Below are 23,692 nucleotides of genomic sequence, written 5' to 3'. Positions count from 1 at the left end.
CAACTGACGATTTACTATAAAACCAGAAAAACGGCCAGCCTACTCATGAGAAACTCTACAGACACAAAACAGAATGCTTTAAAAGAGACTAACGTCGTCTATGCCTTCAAATGCCCACTTGGGGACTGTAAGCTCCAAAAAAAAAACAGTATATAGGCAAGACAACAACATCTCTTTCTAGGCGTTTAATGATGCATAAGCAACAGGGCTCCATTAAGGAACATATAATCTCTTCCCATAACCAAACCATCGCCAGAGAAATCCTAGTAAACAACACAGAAATCATCGATAGATACAGCGATAGCAGGCGACTTGACGTTTGCGAGGCACTACACATCAAGAAGTCAACACCAGCAATCAACAGCCAATTATTGCACAACTATATTCTACCCACCTCAAGACTCCGCTCCAATATAGAAGCATCAAGAAATATGGACCAATAGGCTTTCTACAAACACTTCTATTCAATACCAATTGTTTCTGTTCTGTCTTGTGTTGATACTTTTAATACCCCATTAATATCCCCTCTTGTTCTGTCTTGTGTTAATGCCACATCACCCCTCCCACCTCACTCAAATGTAGATATAAAATCAGAGATACATAAGTTCTAATCAGTTGTGTATTTGTGAAGTCTTTGAAAATGTAATAAGTTTTACGAAACGCGCCCGTGTCGCGTCAGACTAGAAATAAAAATGAATTTTGGAGAAGTGATTTTTGATTTACCTCCAACAGTGAAGCGTAATGTACGAAAGATTGAGAAAATTCGTGTTAGAATTATTAATCTTACTTTTTCGGTCATATTTAATAATATATATATATATATATATATATATATATATATATATATATATATATATATATATATATATATATATATATATATATATATATATATATATATATATATAACTTTCGCTTGAAACAATCAAGCGAGCCTACGTTTATTGTGTTGCCTAGTCATTTCTCTGATAAGTCATCTACCCTATTTCCAGAACATTATATACCGTTATGTATATCACCCTTTAAGATTTCTTGTTAATGAATTTCTAGATTTGTTAAACACTTTGCGTTTCTAGATAATGCATTTAATGCTTTCTCAATCTCTCTTCGTAAGCTAGGTATCTAATTCCAAAGATAAATTTTATCAGTCTTATCTCCACCCACTAAAGTGAATTTATGTCTATTCTATACCTGGTTGATACCTGGTTGATGGGGTTCTGGGAGTTCTTCTACTCCCCAAGCCCGGCCCGAGGCCAGGCTCGACTTGTGAGAGTTTGGTCCACCAGGCTGTTGCTTGGAGCGGCCCGCAGGGCCACGTACCCACCACAGCCCGGCTGATCCGGAACTTCTCTTAGAAAACCGTCCAGTTTCTCTTGAAGATGTCCACGGTTGTTCGGCAATATTTCTTATGCTCGCTGGGAGGACATTGAACAACCGCGGACCCCTGATGTTTATACAGTGGTCTCTGATTGTGCAAATGCACCTCTGCTCTTCACTGGTTCAATCTTGCATTTTCTTCCATATCGTTCACTCCAGTACGTTGTTATTTTACTGTGTAGATTTGGGACCTGACCCTCCAGTATTTTCCATTGTGGTATATTATTTGGTATCTCTCTCGTCCTCCTTTCTAGAGAGTACATTTGGAGAGCTTTGAGACGATCCAATAATTTAGGTGTTTTATCTCGTTTATGCGTGCCTATATGTTGCTCTGTATTCCCTCTATTTCAGCAATCTCTCCTGCTCTGAAGGGGGGAAGTGAGTACTGAGCAGTACTCGAGACGGGACAACACAAGTGACTTGAAGAGTACAACCATTGTGATGGGTTCCCTGGATTTGAAAGTTCTCGTAATCCATCCTATCATTTTTCTGGCTGTCGCAATATTGCTTGGTTATGCTCCCTAAACGTTAGATCGTCGGACATCATTATTCCCAAATCCTTGACATGCTGTTTTTCTACTATGGGAAGATTCGATTGTGTTTTGTACCCTGTATTATGTTTCAGATCCTCATTTTTGCCGTATCTGAGGTACCTGAAATTTATCACTGTTAAACATCATGTTATTTTCTGCTGCCAATCAAAACTTTGTTGACATCTGCTTGTAGTTTTTCAATGTCTTCAGCAGAGGTAATTTTCATGCTGATTTTTGTGTCATCTGCAAAGGACGACACGAAGCTGTGGAGTGTATTTTTGTCTATATCAGATATGAGAATAAGAAAACAGTAGCAGTGCAAGGACTGTACCTTGAGGTACAGAGCTTTTAACATCGCTTGGACTCGATTTTATCTGATTGACTGTTACTCTTTGTGTTCTGTTCGACAGGAAATTGAGTATCCAGCGTCCTACTTTCTCTCTTATAGACCGAAACTTAATTTTATGTTCTGAATGAAACATAATAAGGATAAGATAAAACTGAAAAGAAATATTAAATGGCTTTCTGCTTTCAGATATTAATCCTATTATATTATTATACTTATTTTTAATTTTCATTACAATAAAGTGTTTATAATTGGCATGAAAATTCATTTAAAATTACTCTGCAACACATTTTGATGATCTTTGCATTAGACATGAACAAATGTGTAATATGAAAAGTAAGGACTGAAAACAAGAACAAACAACAAAGTACAGTTCATAAATGGCCTCCTCACGGAGTCAAATGCAGTATTTGGAGCTTTCACAGAAACCCATGCAGGGGAATTGTTGGACAGTGAGATCTGGATTCCAGGATATAACCTATACAGGTGTGATAGGAAAATTAGGTCACATGGAGGAGTGGGTCTGTATATTAGGGAAGACCTTGTATGCTCGGAGCTTCTAAACGTTACAAATGAGGTGGTAGAGGTACTGGGATTAAAAATAGAGAAAATAAATTTAGTGATTATTAATATACAAACCGCCAGATGCAACGGCTGAGGAATTCACAGAACAGATAAGCAAAATAGAAAATAGCCTTGATAATTTGGAGAACCCGATACCTGATATTATCTTCCTAGGTGACTTCAACTTGCCTAGTCTCAGGTGGAAAATAGCAAACAATAATATTATACCAGGAAATCTATCAGGACCTAACCAACCACAGATTAGAGAACTACTTAGATTCTGTGACAAATTTTCACTCAATCAGCAGATATCGGAGCCAACGAGAAACGAAAATATTCTAGATCTGGTCTTTACGAACAATGAAGACATTATCAGAGACATTACGATATCAGATACCACATACTCAGACCACAAACTCATTGAAGTGCAAACGACCATCAATACTCAGAATAGACCTAAAACGTTGATAAAGCGAGAGGGGCTATTCAGTAAATTCAATTTTAATAATAAAAGGATAGACTGGGAGATAATAAACAGGGAACTTACAAACATTCCATGGGGAACTGTTCTAAATAATACAAGTCCTACAGAAGGAATAGAAAAACTGACTTCAGAAGCGTATCAAGTCTGTCTGAAACATGTTCCTTTGAGGAAAGCCAGAAAGAGATCTAACGTAGAAAGAGAACGCAGACGACACTATAAACGCAGGAAAAAAAATAACGGAACTGCTTATGCAGACACGAATTTCCCGTCAAAGAAGGAATAATTTAAATAGGGAGATTGAAGAAATCGAGCGGAAATTGAAACACTCATATGAAACTGAAGAAAGGCAGTTAGAACAGAACGCAATTCAGGAAATAAAGAAAAATCCAAAATATTTGTTCTCATATGCGAAATCAAAAGCAAAAACCACTGCCAGTATTGGACCTATTCGTATAAGTGAAGGTTCATACACGGAGGATGACAAAGAAATTAGTGAAATCCTAAAAAAGCAGTATGAGGACATGTTTAGCACTCCAATAAACAACATGAAGGTGGAAGATCCAGACAATTTCTTTATGCGGGATATTCAAACCCCTGTAAATATAACTGATATAAACACGAGCGCACTAAATTTTGAAAAAGAAATTCAAAACATGCCCATGCACTCGGCCCCAGGTCCAGACTCATGGAATTCAATATTTATAAAGAAATGCAAAGTGCCGGTAGCACAGGCACTCAGTATAGTGTGGAGGAAGAGCTTGGACACGGGGGAGATACCAGATGCACTTAAAGTAGCAGACATAGCCCCTCTACACAAGGGAGGGAGCAAAGCATTGGCAAAAAATTATAGACCAGTTGCACTAACATCGCACATCATAGAAGTATTTGAGAGAGTGATTAGGAGTCAGGTCACCAATTTCATGGAGACCAATGACCTTCACAACCCAGGCCAACATGGATTTCGAGCGGGAACATCGTGCCTCTCACAGCTACTTGAGCACTACGACAAAGTCACTGAGGCATTAGAAGAGAAACAGAATGCTGATGTGATATACACGGACTTCGCAAAGGCTTTCGATAAATGTGACCATGGCGTGATAGCACACAAAATGAAGTCAATGAGAATAACCGGTAAAGTAGAACGCTGGATACTCAGTTTTCTGTCAAACAGGACTCAGCGAGTAACTGTCAACCATATAAAATCTAGTCCAAGTGCAGTGAAAAGCTCTGTACCTCAGGGTACAGTCCTTGCACCGCTGCTTTTCCTTATTATCATATCAGATATAGACAAAAATACAAGTCACAGCTTCGTATCATCCTTTGCAGATGACACAAAAATCAGTATGAAAATTACCTCGGCTGAGGACATTGAAAAACTTCAAGCTGATATTAATAAAGTTTTCGACTGGGCATCAGAAAATAACATGATGTTTAACAGTGATAAATTCCAGGTACTCAGGTACGGTAAAAATGAGGACCTTAAACATAATACAGAGTGCAAAACACAATCAAATGTACCCATAGTAGGAAAACAGCATGTAAAGGATTTGGGAATAATAATGTCTGACGACCTAACGTTTAAGGAGCATAACCAAGCAAATATTGCGACAGCCAGAAAAATGATAGGATGGATTACGAGAACTTTCAAATCCAGGGATCCCATCACAATGGTTGTACTCTTCAAGTCACTTGTGTTGTCCCGTCTTGAGTACTGCTCAGTACTCACTTCCCCCTTCAGAGCAGGAGAGATTGCTGAAATAGAGGGAATACAGAGAACATATACGGCACGCATAGACGCAGTAAAGCACCTAAATTATTGGGATCGTCTCAAAGCCCTCCAAATGTACTCACTAGAAAGAAGACGAGAGAGATATCAAATAATATACACCTGGAAGATACTGGAGGGCCAAGTACCAAATCTACACAGTAAAATAACAACGTACTGGAGTGAACGACATGGAAGAAAATGTAGAATAGAACCAGTGAAGAGCAGAGGTGCCATAGGCACAATCAGAGAACACTGTATAAACATCAGAGGTCCGCGGTTGTTCAACGTCCTCCCAGCAAGCATAAGAAATATTGCCGGAACAACCGTGGACATCTTCAAGAGGAAACTAGATTTATTCCTCCAAGGAGTGCCGGACCAACCGGGCTGTGGTGGGTATGTGGGCCTGCGGGCCGCTCCAAGCAACAGCCTGGTGGACCAAACTCTCACAAGTCGAGCCTGGCCTCGGGCCGGGCTTGGGGAGTAGAAGAACTCCCAGAACCCCATCAACCAGGTATGATTTAAGCTCTTTGCAACGTTAACAATGCATTTAACTGTAAATGAAAAGTCAGCAAATATAATGAGTGATTCCAAATCTTGGAATTCCAAGAACCAATCTTAATTTAGTCCTTTGTATAGTGTTAGTAATTTTAATTGAAAACAATAACATTACAAGCAACACTAAGAGATTGAAAACTAAGGACGTGTGTTTTTATAATTCTTATATGGCTGACAATGTGAAAACAAAAATTCATGACAGGTAATTCTTCCAGTTTAAAAGTGAAATAATGGCGAAGTTAGACGTGGACACTCATGGAGCCTCACCAGGAAGAATTGGTGGTTTTAATTGTGGAGGAAGTGCCGAATTGGCTGCCGTCCCAAACATTCCGGATTAAAGATCAAGTCGAGGGTATTCGTACAGGCTGTAAGAAAATATTAATTTGATTAATTAATATAATATTCCGACTAAGAGGACTATTTTGAATGATTATGCTAAGTATCATCTGAGTTCATCTTCCAAAGTGACTGGTTATGCAAGAAAGACCTGAGTTAGCCTGTTAGTTTCACTGATTATGATAAGATAAATCTAAATTCATCTGTTGTTTACCTAGAGTTATGGAAGGGAAACCTGAATTTGTTTGTTAGTTTGACTGGTTATTATATCATATTATACATAATCCAAACAGTTAAATATTTAAGTACAAGTGGATACCAGTAAGAATGAATAATTAAATCACATTCATTACATACTCGACTTTTCAAGCAAGTGCAAAGACGAACCTACAATATAAAACATCCATAAAGAAGTAACCACATAATGAAATATATTCCTAGTAGCTATGTTATTAACACTTAAGATAAGTTGCACTATACTGACGGTTGGGTATCGTTACGACCTCCTTAGGCAGGTCCTCACACTGACCCTTCTCCCGGTCACACTCTGTTGACACAAGACACATCATCAGTCCACCTCTGTTGTCAGTTGTCTACCTCAGTAATATTTAACGAAAAAAGCACTTGGATTATATATATATGTTCCGGTGAACTAAAGGCAATACAATTATTATCATTATTATTATTATCAGTGCTAGTAGTAGTATAATTATTATCATTCATCATGCACGATATAATTATCATTTAACTATTCCAGTAATGATTTAAACAAGTAATAATAATTCATTATACAAATGAACTTTGCCCTGAGTATTAAGGCTCCATCACGTGTCTTACCTCACCCGCAACCATAGTGTCAATGAAGACTCGCTCCTGAGCCATGACCTTCACCTCACCCAGCCACTTCTCAGTGTCCTTCTCCGGGTCTGGAGAGCCTTTGCTGATCATGCACAGGTCAAAGGCGCACGAATCTGCCGGGAGAGGGGGAGGAGAAAGGAGGTGTTGACTCTATGGTCACTCCTTATATTGTCTCTATACCGAATATTCATTTTTATGGCATATAATTCGTATTTATTTGTTTCTCTAGAGAATGTATTTTAATCAAGTGCTGTCGATCGCATCTTCAGCTTCTATTTCTTAAACTCTGTTTCTGTGTTTATCTTTCTGTTTCTATATTCCCCTTGTATGTTTCACTTTTAATTCTGTTTTCCCTTGCGGAAGTCTTATCCACAAGTCTTGCTGAGCTCCCTGGAGGCACTCTGGTCATCCCCCTGATGGTATTTTTTGCCCACAAGTACCTGGCTGACCTCCATGGAGGGACTCTGACTATTCCCTGGTGGTAGTCTTACCCACAAGCACCTGGCTGACCTCCATGGAGGGACTCTGACTATTCCCTGGTGGTAGTCTTACCCACAAGCACCTGGCTGAGCTCCCCAGAGGCACCCTGGCCATTGGATTTTGCCCCACCAACAGTCTGCTGGCACAGTGCCAACATTCTCTTCCATGAAACATTGTCCTGCTGGCATTGTTTGAACGTTGCTTGAGACTCCTGTAGATAAAATAGAAAAAATCCTGTTATTCTTTGACAACTTATTAAAGAAGCAACTTCCAACATAATAAAGACAGTGGACCTTCCACAGCAATCCTGTAATATTTGTTTGTGGAGTTTTAATAGTATTACTGATTTTTTGTTTAATCTGAGCTTAATTAAGGATACAGAAGAATATATATAATGATAAGGGATTAAATAAATATTCAACAAAAGGTATTCAAACTAGAAAAAATAAAATATTTTATTATTCCGGTAATTCTAATTAAATATTCTTTTAACATAGTTCCCAATAAAACTTTGTATATAATAAAAGGTGTTGGTTAATTTCTCATTTGCAGTGCTTTATTGGAACACTGAGAGAAGAAAACTAATTTCTATTATCTTTCTTTAGTGCAAATAAATGCTTGATGCTCAAAATTAATTAGTTGCAATATCCGCATATGATTAGAAATTCCAAAATGTATAAATTATCGGCAGTATATAGTTTATAAAGAATAAATTTAAGGATTAAAGCATATCCATTTATCCTATTGATTTATGACAGGATATAAATCCTAGTTATCATTATAATGGCTCACCATTGTTGGGAGACAAGAAGCCGAATAGGGTTATCGAGGTTCCCCCCCCAACCCATCATCCCCATACGACAAGGACTGATGGGTCAACAGGATTCAACCCATGACAGTTTAGTTGTCACTCAGCAGACAACATTCTAACTAACCGTGTTGATGGATCTCCTGCGTCTCCCGGCGGCTCTGCAGGCGGGGTTGGTCTGGTCCGGTGTCTGCAGGCATAATATTGCGGTTAGTTTAGCTCTACCCCCATAGTGTCTGTCAGATGTTGAACACAACACCCCCATTATGTGTCAGTGTGAGGTTCGACCCTCAGGAGCGCTCTATGGTATAAAATGGCACTTTTGCAGGACAGTTTCCGCCTCTCACTGCTCCTAATATTACACTAAGCCGTGATTTGCTCACAATACACTGTGTATTACCTTCCAGGACTCAGCGAACACAACAGGGGCGTTGAGCGTAGGGTTGTACGGCACGTTGTTCCTAGTAGTGAAGTCGTTGCCAGTGTTCTTGTCCGGAATACCACACAAGCCGCGATGCTCAGAATGAATATTAGGGTTGGCCCACACGTCGAAGCGAATCTTGCAGTGCTGGAGCTGAAAAGGCAGTAGGGAAAGGAGGTGGTGAAAGGGTAGCAGGAAAGGCCCCCCAAAGGGTCCCTAGGTAATAATCTACTCTCATTTGTTAAATATAGATGTGACCCTTATCGAGATAGAGGTTCGGGTGCATCTACCAGTCATGGAGACATGGCGAGAGTTGTGGAGACTGGTATAACAATCTGACAGTCTAAAGCTATCTTTGGCAAGCACCTTCATATTACAACTTTGCAGCAATTTAAAGAAATATTATACCACTCAAGTCAAGATTGAAACCAGAAGACGCGACCAGGCCATTAGCATTACATGAGAATGAGGAGGAGCCATAAGAAGACGACACCGCGAACACTGTTTATGTAGGCCAGACGTAAATCTGTGTATTTATGAATTTATGTTTGTAGGTTAGATTAGCATTTTAAAAGCACCCTTCTGGGGTTGATTGTTCTATAAATCACTGAACTATATGTTTAACAGATCTCTAACCCTGTACATGGAGGATAAGAGAAAATCCATATATATGCTGGCTAGCGTTGTAATTGTGGCCTTGACTAGGGTAGAAAATAATAACAAAGAAACTATACATGTACGATAAGAAGCAAGATTATTGTATAAAAATGTATTATTTTAATTTAGATTTAACTAAAAATAATGCAGCCTAAGTGGATTTACCACAAGACCTTCAGAGATCAGCGCCATGAGGCACTCTCCCTCTCGTTAAACTTACCATAAAACCTCCATACACCAACATCTTTAGGCACTCTGCCTAGCCTCAGGCTCACATTACGATTCTGAGAGCCCAGCACCCTGAGACATTCTCCCTGGCGCGAGACTTACCAAAAGACCTTGAGAGCCCCCTGAGACATTCTCCCTGGCGCCAGACTTTCCACAAGACCTTGAGAGCCCAGAATCCTGAGACATTCTCCCTGGCGCCAGACAAGGACATTGTGCTTGACTCCTCCGGCGGTCACCCTCTGGGCTTAGGGACCCGCTGGCACCTCAATCTCTTCACTGTTTGCACGAATCTGCAGAACACAAAATTGTTTCACAAATATACACAAATTATTTACGGAGGGAGAACAGGAAAAAATTTCAGAGAATTAAATAAAATTGTGCCAAATAGTAAATAAAAAAAATTAGGTACATTCAGAAACAATTTAGACTGAACTATATTAAAATAATCCTGGCCTAATAATTGTATCTATTTGTAATCACACTACCTCAATAAATGACTAGGAAGGCATACATCTAGGAAATCAACAACAGCAGAACACAATGTGGTTAAACACTCTACGGACAATCAAACCCGTATTTCATATTTTATGTGAGTTGTTTGTGGTCGTAATAGTAGCCAATTATACTAAAGTAGGGCATGAGGGTCAACTCACACCCACCCTACGACACTATACAATCACAACTCACCATGGAAAGCTATTTTTTTTATTTAGACATGAATATTTCTCCGGGATTTTTCGAACAAAATCGTTAATATAATATAGTAAACCATCAAAAAATCGAAGACCATCTCTGTACTTAACACTTTTTATAAATATGTTTGTAAGTAATGATGCCACTTATCTCCAAAGTTCTTCCAATTAATATTTTTGTATGTATAATAGCAAGATTTATCTTTTTATTATGTAAGAATAACCGCAATAATGTAAAATCCTGGTAATTAATAAGGATTTATGAGCAAAAATCAATTCTCACAAGTTTCTATGGGGAAAAAATGGAAATTGATGTAAGACGCATTGGGCTTGGAAACCCCCTTAAACTTCAGCTGATGTTGACCTTCTTCAAAGAATTAATATTGATATGTTTGTTTTATTTGAAGTGATATGTAATGACCGTGTGGAGAAGACTCTTGATTGGTCCAGAGATCTCTTGGAAATACCAAAACAATTTCATATGCACATGTGATAATTTGTTTATCTGTACATTCTCTATTTATGAACATAATAATTATATATAATAAGAGAACATAATTCTCTTTATATTATGTTCGGAAATTAAAGCAAAGTAGTTGAAACTGTGTCTTACAAAATACTACCTGTACAGGTAGAGGTACATGGTTAGGGAGGTTATCATCAATACTATACCAACAGCACTATAGAATGGACATTAATTATATAGGAAGCGAACAGATTAAGATGTCAAAGTTAATTCCGGGCAACAAAAGCCTCTAGTTCAAGGAAGAATAAACAAAATAATTTTACATTCTACAGATAAGCGAAGATTGAAGACGTACATGACAGAAATATGTAAATGAAGGAAAGAGTATAACAAGGGAGATATTAAAACGGGGCTAAATATATCAACACAAAATAGGACAGAAAAAATGGATTAAAACTGGATACGTTTAGAAAAGATCTCGATAAATACTGGCCTTCAGATAGGGTTGTTAAATTACTGAACACATTGTTAGGTGACAAAGAACTTGATGTCACTGCATTATTATTAGCGTAGGTTAGACAAATATAAGTGTTGATGGATGCTAATAGTAGATGCCTCGCATGGGCCTATTGGCCTTCAGTAAGTTCCTGTATTCTTATTTTCTAGTACTTACAAAACAGATTTAATTGTTATTGATTTATCTATTTATCTATCCACAGTCCTGCTTGTATGTTTGCTTACACACGTGTAAAACCACTAGTATAAAAACATACATATCACTGCGTATCCGGCCATGAGTCTGGCCCTTCTTTCTACATAATCAGATGTTTCGTGCTCTGGAAATGTCAACTTACCTTGAAAATGCCTGGAGAAGCGAGTCCCTATTCTCCTATCTCAATCTGAAGCTCCGGGTTGTCTTTGAAGGTGGTCTTTTGGACGCAAGAGGGCATGTTGTAGCAGCGCCTGGCGAAGGTCTCTCTTTGAGTAAATCGTTCTCAACACTTCAATGCGTTCATATATTTTTCACCCACTCTGCATTTTGTTTTAGTGTAGCTATGTATAAGGAAATATATAATACTGAACTATGCCTCGAGAGGACTGCTTCGCAAAGAAACTCACCGGAACTGTGCGAAGATGCCGTAATCGGGATTGAGGCTGTTCCCTTTCTGGGAGATGGCGTATTTGCAGACTCCGTGGTAGTCGAACCCGTGACGGTCGTAACTCCAGAAGTTTGGGTCGTCGAAGACCTCGCACTGCGGACCTGCGGTGGGAAATTCACTCTGAACTTCAAGTAAATACTTTCCCCTGCCACTATATTGTTCTCACTCCCTATTGCTGCATTAAGAAGGAAACACAAATGCTAGACAGTAAGCTTCCTCCTTTCTTGTTATTCAAAATTCTCTCTATCTATCTCTCTCTCTCTCTCTCTCTCTCTCTCTCTCTCTCTCTCTCTCTCTCTCTCTCTCTCTCTCTCTCTCTCTCTCTCTCTCTCTCTCTCTCGCCATGTCTGACGAGAAACTAGAAAGTATTTTAAAATCTGAGTGGCACTTCCGGCGGTGTAGACAATTTTAACAAAAAAAAACGGAACAAAATCGATAGCAAATTTATGCGACAAAGAGCTATTACTCGAGGAAGAAGACAACATACGTTAGGCACAAGACTACAAATACGAGACAAGGTGATAACTGCATGAGGGATAAACTAACAAGAACATGGAGACACGATAACAACTATATTATGAACAAGATGGCAAGTACAGTGTAACAAATACATGAAGGACTTGGTGGGGAGAAATACACGAATGACTAAGCGACAAAAACACGAAGCGCTAGGTGGCAATGGCTCATCCCGTCCTTGTGCACGCTACGGTAACCAACGATACAAATACAGCCTACTATGAAAAGTAAGAGCCCACAGGTATCTACGTTTTCTATGTAGTAGAGTAATAGGTTAGGAAGGTTGCCTGAGTTCCCACATTTCAGGTTAGGAGAAGAGGTTGGATTTTATACGTAGTGGTAAATCATGGGATGGGGTTGAATAAGCAGAGGGGGTACATACCCAGACGCGTAGGGTACCACATGCCCTCGCTTCAGTTATGCCAAGAAGTAGAAATACAACCGTATATTTAACAACCTTTTTTTTTGCAAGGTCTTAATACATAAGCGTGTATTACAGACTGTATATTCAGTCTCACCTCAGGTAGGCAGCAAGGAGATGGGTGTCAGACGCTGGACGATGTTGGCGCCGCGGCGGAGGACCTGTGTCTGCCTCAAGGCATCTTCTCCTCGCTTATATACGTCTAGAGGAGCAACAGCCCAGGTCACGGAGGACGTGATATATCTTGATCAACAGAGCTAGAGACCTTGATACTGGAGACTGGCACTTTGTGTGTCACCAGGGCCGTAAACTGGCACTTTGAGTCGCCAGAGTTGGAGATTGACACTTTATGTGTCATCAGGGATGGAAACTGGCACTTTATGTGTTATCAGGGCTGAAAACTGATACTTATTGTGCCACCTCCGTGACACTGCATCACGAGGGCTTGAGACTGGCACTTACTCGGTCACCACCTGTTAATGTAATGGTTGTGGGAGCGAGAGTGTGGCCCGCGTCCCAGTCCGCAGCTCCCAATGCCATAAGACGTAAGTTCTCCAATCGCAGGAGAACTGTGATGCGCCTCGAGGATTGGAGACACATTTGTGATCTGTCTACATCTTGGATCCATGTTTAATCAACCTCGGAAATATGCGCAGTTGTTTACTACGTATTAGGATTTGATATATATATATTTTGACTATAAATTGCTATTGGGACAATGCTATGTTGTTTGTTCATAATTGCTAACGTTTTATGTTATTTAATCTATGCTCTGATCGGAGTCTAAGTGTCATTTATGAACTAACTTGAAGGGGTACCCGGATGTGCCCCAGTCGATCCCAAAAAGGTGTTTTGCATTTATTCTCCAGAATGACTTCATCAGGTCCATGAAGGGAGGCAATGGGGGCTAACCCTGACCACCTGCCAAATGACAGAAAAAACTAATAGTGACCCAAAAAGATTTCGTTGGTTTTGGTGCAGAACCCAAGGCTATAGAACCCCCTTTCCCCAATGTATGGCCCTGAACACCGATGTGTGGTTGACCCCAAAATGTTTTGCCATTAAGGTATTAGGAGACCCAGAATGCGAATCTATCAACTAAACACGATTTTTTTTATAAACTGAAGAAATTATAACACTCTGTGGTCTATGCACATCATATTTCAGTTCCACTGATTTCGGAGTCATGGAGTTCAACCCCGACTCCATTCAAACGGGGTATGGGGGGACCGACTTTGATCCCATCCCACTATTGACAGCGAAATAAAATCATCGCTATGCTTACAATTTTAGAAATGAGAATAATTTATTAGTTATAACGAATTTTGATATATTTACATTCACGGGCAAGCTTGAATCAAATTAACTTGGAACATAGCTAATAATACTAGTGCTTTGATTTGTACAGAACTTTATGTGCCTTTAGAGCAGCTCATTACACAAATTCCTTAATAATATCGTCTCATGATCAGGGAGGTCCTGGTGTGGAGGCTCTGGTGTGGAGGTCCTGGTGTGGAGGCCCTGGTGTGGAGGCCCTGGTGTGGAGGCCCACTATGGTACACACTCATCACTTTCAAATTACGTCTAAACATATCAAGCGATCCAACGTCTACTACGTTACCCGGTAATTAGTTCCAAAATCTACCATCCCCATCCCCATTTTCAAATCATTATTTACGCAGGCCTTACGTGAATCTAAAGTCATCCAATTTATATGCATTGTTCCTTGTTCTATTTAGTGTTGACATATTTAAAGCCTTAGGTATGTAATTCCTGTTGTCGGGGACAGTAAATTTGTGCTTAAGGCATCTGGAAGTCACCCTAGGCACGCCTAGGGGGCGTACCTAGGGGCACGCCCCCTGACGTCTTCAACGTAACCATTCGAGTAGCCATTATTGACTAGGATCTGCCTTACTCTACCTAGTTCCTCGTCGACCTGCTTCCAAACAAAGCTGTGAGTGAGAGCTCGGTCGACGTAAGCGTTGACAACACTCCGCTTGTACCTGCCCGGGGCAGTCACTGTTACCGAACGGTTACGTTGAAGACATCATTAAAATAAAGATGACACGCCATGCAACCCCTGAAGAAGCAACAACACAACACCCGTAACCCCCTTATCAGACTGTTTTACAGGAACTACTTTTCCACGGGTTAAAAAATGGAGGAAAGAGTCCTGAAAGATATTATTGATATGAACGTTATTCCCACAGACACCAATCAGAAGATACAATTAACAATATATTACAAAAACAAGAAGACCACCAGCCTACTTATGAAGAATTCTCCAGATACCGAAAAAGAATGCATTAAGAGAGACTAACCTCGTCTATACCTTCACATGCCCACTTGGGGACTGTCAGCCCTAAAGATATCAGTGTATAGGCATGACCACAACGTCTCTCTCTCTCTCTAGGCGATTAACAATGCACAAGCAACAGGGCTCCACCAAGGAGCATATAATCTCCTCACACAACCAGACCATCACCAGAGATATCTTGTAACACCGTAAAGGTGTTTGGTTTAGTTGTATTTAAAATACATAGAGATTCAGGAGTCACAGACAGGGATTTGAGAAGGCGCGAGTTTGTCGGCCAGAAACTCACACCTCTAAGCGTTAATGACCTCAAGTGACCTGAGGTCAGATCATGTGAATTCCACCTCGCTTCTGCTAATCTGATAATTGGCCTTCAAACATGCCGACGTTTAAGGAGTGGCTTGGTAGAGTGCCTCGGGCTATTTACTTGTGGGCGGAGTTAGTTACTAGGTTCCCCAATATATGCTCGGAGAGCAGAGCATAGAGGAGCCAGCAAAGCAGAGGAGAAGACGGCCTAGCCAGGGAGGCTGTCAGCCGGCAGGGCGGGACAGTCTCTGTCAACTACAGACCCCCCCCCTCTCAGTCCACTTATAGGCAGACACTTGGTGAGTTGAACATTAAGGTGACTTGGTCGTGTTTACAACTGTTGTGTGAGGATCAGGGGCAGCCAAGTTGTAGGGTTCTCGAATTCTTGGATGATGACTCACTTTGCATCTTGAACATTAAGTTGAATTGCTTAAATTATGATACTTATCATGTGAAATATAATTGAATTTATTATTTAAATGGTCTTTAACTTTGTTCCCTAGAGTTTTGAGTTGAGGTGAGAAAGCCTCTGTGGTTACTGGGTTCTTGATTTTAATGAGTACATGTTTGGAGTTGATACTTGGTAATAACATCTTTTCAGAATATTGTAATACAGACAAGTTCCATTCCTTGTCTTGTATGTAATGGTCTTGAATGGATGGTGGCAGCATTCCCTATTTCTTCTTCTACTATCTATTTCTACTTCTACTATCTACTCTTCTACTTCTACTATCTGCATTTCTACTTCTACCTATCTACTCCTCTCCCTCCACCCCTCTCCGAACTCTCCCTTTCAGCTAATGACCCTCCTCGCTCCTCCCACCTCTCTACCTCCCTCACCCCAAACCCTCACTAATTACCTCATTATTCATCTCTTTCCTTTCGTTTCTCTTATACGTTTGTGGCAGTGAAATGTATTCTAGAGTTCTCTCTAGAGTTTCGGGTAACTGATCAAGTTACGGCGCTTTGTAGTCGTAGCACCTAGGTAGTCAAATACCTAGGTTACAAGTGCCGTACGAACTCTGGAAGTGCTCTAGAATAGTTAGCTAACCGAGGACGGGATAACGGACTAGAGAGAGCTGTTTCCCCCGGCCTCGTTAGTTAACTGGGGGTTGGAATAATGGACAAGAAAGAGCCATTTCCCCCCACCCCCCATTACAATCTTACCAAGCAGCACTGACATAATCAACAGGTATAGCAACAACAGAAAACTGGACATCAGCGAGGCACTACTCATCAAAAAGTCAAGACCAGCCATCAACAACCAGTTAACACATAATTACATCCTACCGACTTCAAGACCACGAAATAAGGCACAGACCAGATCCAGTGAGCCTGCCTTAGAAACATAAGCAACCACAAGAACATAAGCTGCTTATATTGATGCATGTAATATCCTATTAATATCCCCTATGTTATGCCATTCATCCACTTGTTTCATACACTTGTTCTGTACCAGCACACCCAAAGAGAATATAAGTCTGGTCAAAAGCATGGTAAATTAGTCTTTGAGAATGTAAGGAGTGACCTTGCAAAACATATGCCTAGGCATGTCAGATCAAAAATAAAAGTGTGAAAAGGAACTTTGGAGAGTTAATTTTTCAGCTTCCCCCAACAGCGAAGAAAAGCATAAGTGAAAAGATTCGTGTTAGAATCAATAATCTTACTCTTTCGGTCATATTCAACATTTATATATATATATATATATATATATATATATATATATATATATATATATATATATATATATATATATATATATATATATATATATATATATATATATATTATTAAATATGACCGAAAAAGTAAGGTTAATAATTCTAACACGAATTTTTTCGATCTTCCTTACGTTTCTTTTCACTGTTGATGGTAATTCAAAAATCAATTCTCCAAAATTCATTTTTATTTCTAGTCTGACGCGACACTTGAGCGCGTTTCGTAAAACTTATTACATTTTCAAACACTTTAGTTCACACACACACACACAACTTTAACTGAATAGAGCTTAAACATCTTCGAGTTTTTTATACCTACATTTGGGTGAGGTGACATGTTACAATAGTTTTAGATGAGGTGAAAATAAACTTTTTACACAAGACAGAACACGAAACAAAGGGTATTAAAGGTAGGTAACTGCAGAAGGCCTATTTTTATTGGCCCATATTTCTTGATGCTTCTATATTGGAACGGAGTCTTAAAGTGGGTAGAATATAGTTGTGCATTAATTGGCTGTTGATTGCTGGTGTTGACATCTTGATGTGTAGTGCCTCGCAGATGTCAAGCCGCCTGCTATCGCTGTATCTATCGATGATTTCTGTGTTGTTTGCTAAGATTTCTCTGGTGATGGTTTGTTTGTGGGAAGAGACTGTACGTTCCTTAATAGAGCCCTGTTGCTTATGCATTGTTAAACGCCTGGAAAGAGATGTTGTTGTCTTGCCTATATACTGAGTTTTTTGAGACTTACAGTCCCCAGGAGGGCATTTGAAGGCATAGACGACGTTGGTCTCTTTTAAAGCGTTCTGCTTTGTGTCTGGAGAGTTTCTCATGAGTAAGCTGGCCGTTTTTTTTGGTTTTATAGTAAATTGCCAGTTGTATCTTCTGATTTTTGTCTGTAGGGATAACGTTTCTACTAACAATATCTTTCAGGACCCTTTCCTCCGTTTTATGGGCTGTGGAAAAGAAGTTCCTGTAAAATAGTCTAATAGGGGGTATAGGTGTTGTGTTAGTTGTCTCTTCAGAGGTAGCATAGTGTTTCACTTTCCTTCTTATGATGTCTTCCACGAAACCATTGGAGAAGCCGTTGTTGACTAGGACCTGCCTTACCCTGCAGAGTTCTTCGTCGACTTGCTTCCATTCTGAGCTGTGGCTGAGAGCACGGTCGACATAAGCGTTAACAACACTCCTCTTGTACCTGTCTGAGCAGTCAGTTGGCATTCAGGCACATTCCTATGTTTGTTTCCTTAGTGTAGACTGCAGTGTGGAAAACTCTGCATATAGAAATATATGTACAACATATATATATATATATATATATATATATATATATATATTGTGACGATAATCTCCTTCAAGAGATTGAGCCTGCTCTTCCCTCCAAAAATACGTCGATACATCTATATAAAACTACTATGGAAGAAATGTCCAACAACGACAACAACATCTCCAAGGTTTGCCAGAGAGCAAAACGTATGCAGCCAGGAACACCTGCTTCACCTCAAACCGCCAAACTACCTGTCTTGTTGCTGGCTCCTCGCTGATTGGCCGCCGGTCTGGCTGCAACTGCACTCCACCCACCATACTACTTGATGTCTGGGGCCGCCACGACCTCAGTCCTCAGAATATTCAGTGCTTTCATACGGTTAACACTTCTTCCTGGTAGACTAAGCTTTGGCTTACGTGTACTAAGAGAGGTGATAGCTTAAAGCCAATATTCCTGCACCTCTCATTTTATTGTATATTGCACAGCTTGTTATTGCTCACTTGTCTTAACGTAACTTTTCATTTTGTCATTTACTTATTCTTATTATTTTGATTGATTGATTTTATTATACGAATTTGTATGTCCATTTTATTCATGTTTTGTTTATCTAACGTAATTAAAATTCCATTGTTAAAATTTACTTGTGTTTTGTGTGTCTTCTCCTTACCTTACCACAGACGAAGTTCCAGATTTTCTATTTTTTTTTTATTCTATGTGACGAGGCCATACCCCTAGCTTTGAACAGCCGAACACCAACGCGTTACCGTCACATATTATATGGGGGCCTGTCCTAGGAGCTTCACTCAGGTACTGGTGCCAAGTGGTAATTAATAGTAAGCGTATTTAACTTTGTTAACGTAGCTTTTACTATTTCTCATATTCAATTTCATTTTTTATATGGTGCGGTGTATTGTGCATTACGAGAGTAACATATGGTGAAGGTGAGACAACTTTGGATTACGTGGTGACTGTAGGCCTCAGTCATACTCTTAATTGGTCATCTCTCCCTCCGTGTTATTACTCGTGTTTACCATCTTTGTCCCTTGGATATTTCTCATTTTGACAGATCATCATATTGGTACCCTGGTACTGTGGTCTGCCCCGGGTCAAGAGCACCCAATCTTCTGCAATCTGACTGTAGGAGGACAAAGAGGGCCATAGTTCCTCTAGCTCGAACTTTAGTTGCTGAATTGGGACCTCAGCAGCAGTTCTCGTCACCAGTTGACACCTCGCACCCCCTACACGTCAGTCAGAGATGATGATACATACAACGGTAGGGAATTAGCTTACTTTTTCAGAGCACAAAAGTTCGCTAATTCTGTAAGTATCATATTAAATTCAGTAGGAAAAACTTGCTTTATGTCCTATAGAGACTTGGCAAGGTATGCCTACATCCTTGGACTACCAATTTTACTTTTGAGGCAATTAACTGTTTCATTTGTTTTCGAAACTCTGTTTCATTTGTTAGTAGGACTGTCTTGCCCTTATCCTCTTACATGAGTACCGGGTACAAGATTTCCTGCGCCCTTGATTTAAATTAATCATTTAACATCTTGTACTTAACTTTAATTGTTAAAGATCCCACAGGATAGGTACCAGTTGCCACGTTGTCCTGTTTCTGACATTCACTATAACTGAATATTCGTGTACATTTATTTGCTAATTTCACCATGTTTCGTCTCCAAGCTTTCCGTGCAGATCCAGCAGGTGAAATAGGGACTTTAAGTCGTGCCAAGAGAACTGAATTACAAACTCTTGCACATGAGTATCAACTAGAAGTTCCCTACCAAGCCAACAAAAATGACCTACACAACCTGTTGCTGGATCATTTCTTAGAGCAAGGTAAGATAGACCCTGAAACTCATGAAACTTACTATATTGCAGATAAAACTGATTTGGCAACGCTGAAACTCAAAGTAGAGCTGGCCAAGATTGAACGCGAGCAGCAAAGAGAAGCAGCTGCCATACGAAGGGAAGAACAAGAACGTGGAATCGCCCTCCAGGAACGCGAGGTTGCACTACTCCAGGAGCGGGAACGAGTACAGCTTGAAACCAAACGACGCGAGTTGGAGATTCAACGCGAACATGACAAGCAACAAGCGACTCTGGCTCTAGAGTGTCGTCAACGAGAATACACGTTGGAAACTTCACACCTCGCTCAACGCCAGCAAGCTACTGCCAATCTTCCCGTCAGTTTTAATATATCACATGCAAGTAAGTTAATGCCATCCTTTGTAGAAGCAGAAGTTGATGTGTTTTTTACCACCTTTGAAACCCTTGCTAATCAACTCAGTTGGCCTGTCGACCAATGGGCCACACTTCTCAGAGTCCATCTTACAGGTAGAGCTGCAGTCACACTCAGTACTTTAGCGTCTGAGAATGACTACCACACTCTGAAACAGGCAGTGTTGGACGCCTACCTCCTCTCTACGGAAAGTTATAGAAGGAAATTCCGTGACCACCTGAAGGCAAGTACCACTACCTTCCTCGAGTTTGCTAACACAAAACGGAGATATTTCATGAAATGGCTGGAAGCAGCACATGTCTCTACTTTTACAGAACTCGTCAACCTGATGCTAGTTGAAGAATTCTTGAGGCGTGTGCCGCCTCCTGTCCGTCTCTACTTAGCAGATAAAGAAGAAACCGACTACCTGAAGTGTGCTAAGTCGGCTGACACTTACAGCCTCATCCACCGGCTGACACCCGAACCATCCTCCAGTAAGAAGTCGTGGTACAGTTACGGGAAAGTGAGTCCCGATCAAGCTGGTTCGCAACTGTACTGCAAGTATTGTAGACTCTATGGACATACCATAGACAAGTGTGGTAAGTCTCAATACAAGGGAACCACTGACCCACAGAAACCCAAACCAACTCCTCCTAAGTCCGGTAAGCCTGTGATGAATGTTGGTGTTAATGTTAATGATCTTTCTCTTTTCAGTAACCACCTGTATACTGGAACTGTCTCTGCCAATGGTTCAAATCCGGAGGGACGCTTTCAAATTGAAGATCTTGAGGGACACAGCGGCTCTTCAATCGATCGTCTTGAAGTCGGCTGTGCCCAACATCGTCTACACCGGAGAAACTGTCTTCATCACTGACCTCACTGCTACCACTCCATACCCTCTCGCCAGAGTCCACCTGGATTGTCCCTACGTGAACGGAGAAGTCCAAGTCGCCGTCAGGGAAAAGCCTTTTCCCATGCCTGGAGTGCAACTTCTCCTAGGCAACGACTTGGCAGAAGACCTGCAACCGACCAACCTGATCGTCATGGACAAACCCCAGGTGTGTAACTCTGTGCCAAGTAACCCTATTCTAGCGTATGTTCCAGCAGAGGTTCAAGAGAGTGATGAAGTTTCTCCTCCGGTTCTCGTGACCACCCGTGCACAAGCCGCACGTCCACAGCCAGCTGACTCTACTGCTACCGCTGTCCCTCAAGACCCTCAGAAACTACCCCCGCATCTGACCAAGTTGGAGTTCCGTAAGTTGCAGAGGGAAGATCTTACTTTAACACCATTGTTTTTCCAGGCTGAGACTCAACCCGACAGTATTCCTGGGTTCTTCCTAGAGAACGACTTGCTCTACCGCAGATATAGACCCAGTAAACTGAAGGAGGAGGACGATTGGGCCAACATCGAACAACTTGTGATTCCTACCAGTCTGCGGCCCACTATTCTACATCTGGTCCACGGAGCACTCTCCCACTACGGCTTCAACAAGACTTACCATGGAATTCGTCAAGACTACTACTGGCCAGGTATGGTAAATAGCGTCAAACAGTACGTAAAACAGTGTCATACATGTCAGATGGCAGGCAAACCGAACATCTCCATTCCCAGAGCGCCACTGATTCCCATACAGGTGCCTGCGGAACCTTTCCACAGACTCATAATAGACTGTGTTGGTCCTTTACCTCGGACCAGTTCGGGTAACGCCTATATCTTAACCATCCTGTGTCCTACCACCAGATTTCCCATAGCAGTTCCAGTGAAGAACATCACGGCTGCTACGGTTGTAAAACATCTATTGAAGATCTTCACTCAATACGGATTTCCCAGGGAGATTCAGAGCGACTGTGGTACCAACTTCACCAGTGATCTCTTCAAAAGGACACTGGAGGAGTTCAACATCAAACAGGTATTGTCCAGCCCCTATCATCCTGCTTCACAGGGTTCTCTTGAACGTAGTCATCAGACTATCAAAGCACTCTTGAAAAAGTTTTGTAGTGAAACCTCTAAGGATTGGGATAAGCAAATCGACCTTATAATGTGTATTTACAGAAGTCTCCCCAATGAGTCCCTAGGAGTATCTCCTTATGAGATGCTCTACGGCCGTAAGTGCCGTACTCCCCTTAAGACTTTCAAAGACTCTCTCAGAGATGCCACCTTCAGTGAGCATCAGAATGTGCCCCAGTTTCTTCAAAACCTTCAACACATTCTAGAGAGAGTCCACCGTTTTGCCCATGATAATCTATTGAAAGCCCAGGAGAGGATGAAGACTCATTACGACCAGACCAGCAAAGTAAGAAAATTTAAGCCAGGAGACTTCGTCCTAGCATACTTCCCTATCCCAGGTTCACCTTTACAAAACAGGTTTTCAGGACCCTACCGCGTCAAAGAGTGCAGAAATAACAACAACTACGTCATAGAGACTCCAGATAGGCGGCGGAAGACCCAGCATTGCCACGTCAACCTCCTGAAGCAATATAATGGTACTCCTCCCACTGTCCTAATTAATTATTCCACCTTCACAGAACCCTACATCCACAGTGAGACCTTCCCAGCTTCTCCTCCCGAAAGCACTGACAAGGAGTCAGCGCTTTCTAATTCCGAAATCCTTAATGATCTTCCCAAATACTTTCAGGATAATAATAGTGCTCCTTTGCCATATTCTAATTCCACTCTCACCTCGTCAGATAAGCCCTTCATCCTCCATGTCGACGCCAGTGGTACCGACGTTGGTGGTGTCGTGATGCAGCAACGAGGCGAGGAGAATACACCTGTCGGCGACTACTGCTACAAGGAACTACGGAACAATTGGCAAGGAACTACTCTTCATCATCCTGAAGCTCCAGCACTTCACTCCACACCTGCAAAGTGCTTGGTCTACCATCAACACGGACCACACCACCCTACACCTCCTGCAGCACGCCCACTTCTCATCTCAACGTCTTCTACTATGGGCTTGCTAACTGCAGAAATTCAACCTGGAGACACGCTATACCAAGATTCCAACAACATCTTAGCCCATGATCTCTCCAGAGTTTATGAAGTAGAAGCGACTCCATCTATTACTCCACCACATAACGACGTACTTCTTCCAGAACCGCAGGCTTCGGGGGAGAGTTGTGACGATAATCTCCTTCAAGAGATTGAGCCTGCTCTTCCCTCCAAAAATACGTTGATACATCTATATAAAACTA

The 23,692-nt window shown here is 41.0% G+C and overlaps 2 long non-coding RNA genes across 2 annotated transcripts; both read right to left on the bottom strand.

Annotated features, from left to right (window-relative positions):
* Window positions 1–7,436: 7,436 nt before the first annotated feature.
* On the bottom strand, window positions 7,437–9,164 carry LOC138372017 (uncharacterized). Its single transcript, XR_011230627.1, has 3 exons — window positions 8,510–9,164; window positions 8,237–8,299; window positions 7,437–7,512 (listed from the first exon to the last, which is right to left on the bottom strand). It is a non-coding gene; the product is annotated as an uncharacterized lncRNA (long non-coding RNA).
* Window positions 9,165–9,515: 351 nt separating this feature from the next.
* LOC138371938 (uncharacterized) lies at window positions 9,516–11,828 on the bottom strand. Its single transcript, XR_011230579.1, has 3 exons — window positions 11,693–11,828; window positions 11,428–11,536; window positions 9,516–9,705 (listed from the first exon to the last, which is right to left on the bottom strand). It is a non-coding gene; the product is annotated as an uncharacterized lncRNA (long non-coding RNA).
* Window positions 11,829–23,692: the final 11,864 nt, after the last annotated feature.

This window comes from Procambarus clarkii, chromosome 37, assembly GCF_040958095.1.
Source record: "Procambarus clarkii isolate CNS0578487 chromosome 37, FALCON_Pclarkii_2.0, whole genome shotgun sequence".
Taxonomy (NCBI): Eukaryota; Metazoa; Arthropoda; class Malacostraca; order Decapoda; family Cambaridae; genus Procambarus; species Procambarus clarkii.
Note: the sequence above shows the minus strand (reverse complement) of the source record. Positions and strands in the feature narration are given on the sequence as shown.